Consider the following 7,762-nt stretch of genomic DNA (forward strand, 5'->3'; position numbering starts at 1 on the left):
CAAAGCTTGATTCTATTGGTTTAGAGAGCATGGGCGGAATGGAGCTGGAAACAGTGAATAAGGGCACAGAGAAATGCGGTGGAAGCTAGATGGGGACTGACAGGTCAAGGGAGAGTTTTTAAGATGAGATATATTACAACATATTTGAAGATGGTGGTAAGAGGGAGAAAAGCTGATGATGCAGGGGAGAGAGGTGAGGACCGTTAAGAGTAAAGTCCTCGAGAAGTCTTGAGGGGATGGGATCCAGGGCACAAGAGAAAGGGTTGGTCTTAGATCAGTTCATCCTTTGTGGCAGTAAAGAAGGCATTGTGTGTAGATGAAAATATGGATAAACTGGTGGATTTGGTAGTGGGAGCGTGTAGAAGTTCATTTTATTCTAGTGTTGGAACTCTTGTGCTCAGAGCTTTGGAACATACTAGATTAGTAAATTACACAAACTCTTGAGAATATAGATGTTTGTAGCCTTTGGAGGCATACAAATAGTCAGCTCAGCGTGTCAGAGAAACAGAAAGTAAAAAGAAGCCATATTGATAAAACTATCATGCAATATTTACAATCATATTTTAGAGGAATATTCGTTAAATGGGAAATGTTTTTAGTATATTGTTAAATGAAAAAATCGTGTTTCCCAAAGGCATGAATAGTATACTCCAAATTAAAAAAATACTTATGTGTATTTGCATGTAGAAAAAGCCAGCAAAATCTTTTCAGTTCCATCTGGATGTAGGACTATGTGTAACTTTTATTTTCTTCTTTGTATTTTCCAATATATTAACTTTATATGATAATTGCTTTTAGAAAAAACAAGTTATATAAAGTAGAATGTGTACAAAACAAAAATGGAACTATTTTTTTCCATTTCAGAGTTGTTCTTCACATTGGAAGTGTAAAAATAGAGAATCTGACTCTAGAGACTGGATTAAGATTTACAGTGAACTCACACCTCTGAGCAAATACATTCATAGGTTCTGGTGTGGCTTAGTCACAGAAAATATTTAGCCACTAAATTAGTACACAGCTCAGTTATCTTGCATCTCAGAGAGGCATTGTAACCAAATCTACTATAAATCAAACTCTGGATTATAATTAGGGATTGAATTTTTCAAAAATTTTCTTTGTTGATATAAAGTGTCCAGTGTACTTGTTACCTTTGCCAAGCAAGGTTGTGTTTCTAGTTCCTCCTACAGTTTTGAGATTTTTCTGAGGTCCTCTCTCCTATCCTCATTTTAGCACTGAGTATAGCACTACTGCTGGCCTAAGTGGGTGACCACGAGCAAGAGACCGAACCTCTCATTTTCATAATCTTTGTTAGTAAAATGGAGCTCTCACTTTGAACTGACCTCCCAAGGTTATGTCATTGTAATGTATCAACCATATGTCTAGCTGGTTGTTGGATGTCACCAGCTTTTGGTGGCCTTATGCTTGTGAGCAATGAACAGTTCTTCTGTCCAGAATATGGTCTAATTGATCCTACAATAGAACCCAAATGAAGTACAAGAATGTACCACAGAGATGAGAAGGTTTGAAGGACTATGTGGGCAGAGAGGCCTTTGGAGAATTGACTGGAGAAAAAGTACGTACTGGGGATAAAGCATGACTCTTTGGCTGGCACAGGATAGAGAGAAGGAAGAATAATGGTGATCTCCAGTAAAATGAACTATGTTCTTGTTTGTTCTTTCAAAGAATCAGAAAGGATTATAGACCTGGCATCACAAAGTGAAAAGTTTCAGGTGAGCAGTCAACAGTTATGGTATGATGCCATAGATCCTTCAAAGATGGCATCTGTAATAAATCATAGACTGAGGGTCCAGACGATTGCCATCAGGGAGGCAGCATTTCAGGGACAACATCAAACAGGACAGCAGGGCAACTCCAAAGCCTGAACCCAGAATCAGCAGGCATCTCCAAGAAAGACACAAATTCTACTTTTGGTTTTTCTCAGAGATAACTTAGAAAAATCACTGCAAATTTAATGTTGGATCTGTAGGTACTATATAATATATTCTGTCATATATATCTCTATATAATATAATACAGTCTTACAGAAGAATACAGAATGTATTCTTACAGAATTCTGTAAGTTTAGAGGGTTGAGCAAAAGTGTAGAGTCTTGGAGATGTTGCTATCGCAGAATAAATACTCTACGAGCAGCGAGCTCTGTACTTAGTGCAGTCATCAAAGTTGATTGCGGTGTATTGCTGCCAGCAGAGCTCTCCACACCAGCAGGTGCCAGGCACGGAGAGCACCGCTCCCTCAGACATTGACCCCGGGCTAGGGAATACGCTGACGCACTATGTTTACTCCAGGAACGAACAGGGAGGCTAATGCCCTACTCTTCGAGGAGCAGCCCACGTACCATAAAGGTTTTATAGCTGTTCAAGATACACTTCAGGTTCATTCTTTCCAGAGTCATTCACAGGGAGGGAGACAGCAAGGGAGGGGATGGTAACAGTAGAGCAATGTTTAACTCAACAGATTCCAATGTCTCAGTGGTGAAGATGATCAAACCCCCCACTCCCCACCCTGTTGGCTCCACAAACAAAAAACGTCAAGGGTAGGCACCCTGCCAGATGTTCCAGCCAGCAGCTGAACTGAAACAGACCTGCCCTGGGAAGGGAGAGAGAGATATACAGCCAAGGAAACCCAAGAAGGGAAAAATGGCAAACTATCCCAGTAGCTTTGCCATTGACCCATCTAAGTGTTTGTTAAAGTGAGAATTAGAATATATCTGAAATGTTATTGTTATTACTATTATTATAGTTCTGTTAGCTAAAATATATTATATGCCAGACACAAGGTTAAGCATTTACATGTACTTTCTCATCTGTTCTCCTCACCCCTATGAGCTAGGTTCTATTATTATCTCCATTTTATAGAAGAGGAAACTGAGGCTGAATAATTTCCTATCTAGTGGAAGAGTCAGAATCTGAAGGTAAATCTGTTTGATCTGATCAAAACTTGAGGTGTTTGTATCAAGAATCAAGGAACGATGTCAGTTGTTTTCAGTTGCAGGTCCTCAGGCTGGAAAGAAGCTGATCTTTTGGCTACCAGGCACTGTACAAAACATTCCATTTATACCCCTAGGAAGTGGATATTAATTTCCCTGTTTTAAGGTAGAATCAGGTCTTAAATTTAGGTTTCCCTGGAACCAAAGCCTCTTTGTTTCCATAACACTTTACTGGGAGGAAAAGGAAGTGGAAAAGAATCTCCATTTTCAGTGAACATGGTGGGTGACGCATGCCAGGGAGGGACCAAGTTCACAGACTGTTCAGATCTCATTTTAAGCAATAGTTTCAACTCCCTCTCATTACTTATGAGAAATAGTGCTTGATTTGAAGTTCACTTTCTTTGAAGCTGGTAATAAACAATAAAAGTCTTAAGATACGTAAGAAGGAATACAAAACCCCGTTTAAATTTGCAATTCGTTTGACAGTTTACAAAGCACTTTCTTAAACTTCACAATGCTTCTTACAGTCTAAATTTATTATTTCCCAGCCTCCATTTTTTTACAGCGAGGAAGCCAACACCAATCCATAAATATTTATTACGTTGTGATTACAGCGGCCGTTACCGCTTGTGCAGCAGGGACTTCAGCGGTCGTTATCTTGTTGGCCTTCACAACAACACAGTGGAGTAGATAGCCTCTTTTTTTTTTAATTGAAGTATAATTGACATACAGTATCCTATTAGTTTCAAGTGACCATCATAGTGATTTGATATTTATATATATTGCGAGATGATCATCGTGATGTCTACTTGCCATCTGTCACCATACGATGTTATTACGTTATTATTGACTATATTCCCAATGCTGTACATTACATCCTCATGACTTGTTTATTTTACAACCGGAAGTTTTTACCTCTTACTCCCCTTCACCTATTTTGCCCACTCCCCGCCCCCTCCCCTCTCTGGTTGGTTTGTTTTCTGTATCGGTGAGTCTATTGCTGTTTTGTTTTGTTTGTTCATTTGTTTTGCTTTTCAGATTCCACATATAAGTGAAATCATATGATATTTGTCTTTCTCTGACATTTCATTTAGCAATTGCAAATCTTACATATGATAAGGGGTTAATCTCCAAAATATATAAAGAACTTACACAACTTAATATAAAAAAAATACCAATTAAAAAATGGGCAGAGGACTTGAATAGATATTTTTCCAAAGAAGACATAAGATAGACAGCCTCTTTTGAGTAGCAAGGAAGCTGTGCTTCTGTGCCTTGCCCAAGGGCACAAAGCTAGTAAGTGGAAAAGCCAGGACTTATCAAGGTTGGCCAGTGTTCTCTCTCTTACATTATGCCAGTTTTTCCCTCAAGGATCAAAGCAAGAAAGCTAGATAATCAGCCTCTGGGTAAGTGGAAGTTGGCCGGAGAAGTGAAGCACTTAGAGATAATGTGGATCTCTTTATTGGCTTTCACATATATTGAAACAAAAGCAGAGAGCAAATGACTTATTCATGTTAGTCCTTTCAACAAATTCTTATTTGAATATTGAATTTTTCCCCCAATTTTCAATTCTTTGGTCCTAATGACTGGTTTCCCTGCAGATATGTTTCTGTAACAAAGATGAAGGAATTATGACAAATTAGAAAGGGAAGTGGAAAAAAAAAACAAGAAAGAGAAATAAAAAGACAGGCGAGCAAAGCCAAAGAAGCAAGTGAATCAATGATGAAGAGACTAGAGGAAGTAATCACCATTTATACCTTGCACAGAGTAAAAACACAGAGAGATGGGAGAACCTATCCTATGAATGAAATATGAGTAAGAGTTCTCTTGGGCCCTTTCCTTCCTGAATTGCTCTAAACCTAGCTTCAAAACAAGGTTCCAAGTTTCCAGCATATAAATGTGCACTTGGAGATAAGGTGTATACATTCCAACTAACTTCCATTGTCCTTGTCCCTCTCCAAAGGCGCCTGCCTACCTCTCTATCCCAGAAGCCCTGCTGCCCCATTCCGCATAGCTGGAAAGGCTTAGCTCCTTTGTGTAGGCTCAGTGCCATTCCAGATGTGTGAAACAGTTAGGATTTTGATAAAAGCAAATAAAAGGATTCCACAATCCATGGTCCACATTGCCTTGTGGCTGGTTCTTCTAGAGTTTGCTTTCATTTCTGGATACCGAAACCAAGCCTGTTCCTCAGATTCTCAGTTCCACTAACTGACCCCTGTTAAACCACGTCTTCTCAAAAATAATACCAAAACAAATCTGAGTTTATTCTCGTCACAGTAAGGCAGAACGTTCCCTTGAGAGAGTCTTAGTAGTGTCTCAGAGTGGAGAAGCGAGTCAGGGAATTGATGAAGTTTTGGAGTCTAGTTTAATGCAGGTCTTTCAGTCTCAGGGCTGCATTAGGATTGGGTAAGGATCATGATATAATAGTCTAGGACTGGACAATACAGGAAAGCAAGGATTTTGAAGTTCAGATTCAAAAAGATCAAGAAGTTTGAAATTCAGAGTCTTGGAGCTAAACTATCATTTGGTGCTACCTATTGAAGAGTTGAATCATTTGATGTTCATTTAAATGGGTCTTTTTGGAAGTCCCTAGAATGTACAATACAGGTCATTTACAACTTCTATCTTCCTGGGCAGGAGTTTCTAGGAATAGCAAAGCCATATTAGTGAATATTGGAGAATAGTTAAAGTCATGTTGATATTGACAATAAACAGCGTGATTGTCGATGGTTTTGCTCCTTAGTGTCCCACCTTGTGCTCATTGTTTAGCCTGAGCTAAAAGATAGACCACTGACATCTAGGCATTTGACCAGTCTGAGGGTGGTTGTTTCACCTTCCATGCCTGTCAGGTTTTTCAAGGTATTTTTTTGATGGATCATATGATGGACATCACAAGTAAGACACATGGATGAATCATTTGACAATGGTTACACAGCAGCACTTAAGAATCTGGAGATCACACCTCTAAGAGGCCGATATTATATCTAAAGTGGCTCTATTCTGATCCACCACCTATCAGATTCCACAAAACTTTCAGGCAAGGAGTTCTGTGGCTGTGGTGGCATTGTCTAATTCTTCTGTATTCTGAACCATAGCATTTAGGATTCTCTCTATTTTTTGAGCCTCTTGTAAAGCATGAAGTGAAGAAGTATGAGGAGAGAAGAAAACAATCCAACATACCTCTGAGAGTTACAGCTTTGGTTCTCAAATCAAGATTCAGTTTTCTCTTTAAAATATATTGTCTAACAACAGTTCTTAGAAGGTAACAGTTCCTAGAGGGTAAACTGAGGTACCGAAATGGATCCAAGGTGCTGTCAGGGACTATTCTGAAGGCGTCAGTTTCCTCAGGTAACAAGCACTGTCCAATTCATAGGTGGCAGCCAGAAGGCTTTAATGCTGCAAGTCCCATACCAGTCACTGGGAGCCACCTGTGAACCGCCTTTGGCCAAAATGCTTCTACAGGGTTGAAAAACAGTGTTCTAACATTTTGACACTACTCATCAAGAATGGTCCAGTGCTAGGCAATAAAATTTGGAATATTGAGAAAATTAGGTAGCTCTAGAGCAAAAGAGAAGTGGTGTGTCTTACTGTGACATTGGTGAAAGTGACTCAGCCTCCAAGTATGTTGTGTCTTTTCCCTAGTTCTCTTCCAAGTTCTGTGGCTGTGAAAGGTCAGTTACAAAAGTTCCAGGTTTCAGGTCATATAAGTGTAGTTTAGGATGATGTGAAGGAAGGGTTGCTTGTACCTATTGATGTTACATGGGTGTTTTGCATGAGTTCCCTGCAATATTTGACTATGTCTGTTGGCAATATCATGGAGTGTAGAATCAGAAGTGATAATCCTTAAATTCATGGGTTGACCACTCACTAGTTCATAAGAGGAGAGTCGAAGAACCCCAGAAGGAATTGATCTCATAATCAAAGCCAACGGCAATACGTTAGGGCATGAAATTTCAAGAATATCTGAAAAATTTGCTGATTTGAGTTTTAGAAATTCTATTCACCCTCTTACCTTTCCTGATGATTGGGGCTGATATTGACAGAAATCTTTCTGAGTAAGTGGCAGAAATTTGCACAGTTCTTAAATAATAGTCCCAGTGAATCCATTTTCTATTGTTGTGTAGTAAGTTACGAAGACCTAGTGACTTAAAAACAACACACATTTATGATCTCACAGTTTCTGTGGGTTGAGAGTCTGGGCACAACTTGACAGGGCCCCCTGCTTAGGGTTTCACAATGCTGAAATCCAGGTGTGGCCAGGCTGCCTTCTCCTGTGAAGGCTCTCCTGGGGGAGAATCTGCTTCCAACCTCACTCAGTTTGTTGGAAGAATTCATGTCCTTGTGGTTGCAGGACTGAGAGCTTCAGCTTCTTGCTATCTGTCAGCTGGAGACTGCCCCAGCTCCTAGCAACTGCCTGCAGGTCCATGAGGCCACCTGCTATTCCTTTTCACACGGACTTCTGTAACATGGCTGCTTACTTCATGAAGTCAGTAGGGTTAGTCTGGTAGTAAGACAAGTCTTATGTAACAGAACATAATCACAGGAGTGCATCTCTTCTCCTTTGTCATATTTTATTCGTTAGAGGCAAGTCACAGGTTCTGACTACAGTCAAGGGGAGAGGGTTACACCAAAGTGTGAACACCAGGAAATGGAGATCATGGGGACCACCTTAGATCCCATCTACTACTCCGAGTAAAATGGGTGCCCCTAGAGGAATAGCTTGGAATTCTGTAGTTGATAATTGCAGCATTTGCTACTGTTAGAGCTGTAGTTGTCCCTCAAGGGAAGGCTTCCATCCATCCCAAGAAGAGGAAA

Source organism: Equus caballus, chromosome 8, assembly GCF_041296265.1.
Source record: "Equus caballus isolate H_3958 breed thoroughbred chromosome 8, TB-T2T, whole genome shotgun sequence".
NCBI lineage: Eukaryota > Metazoa > Chordata > Mammalia > Perissodactyla > Equidae > Equus > Equus caballus.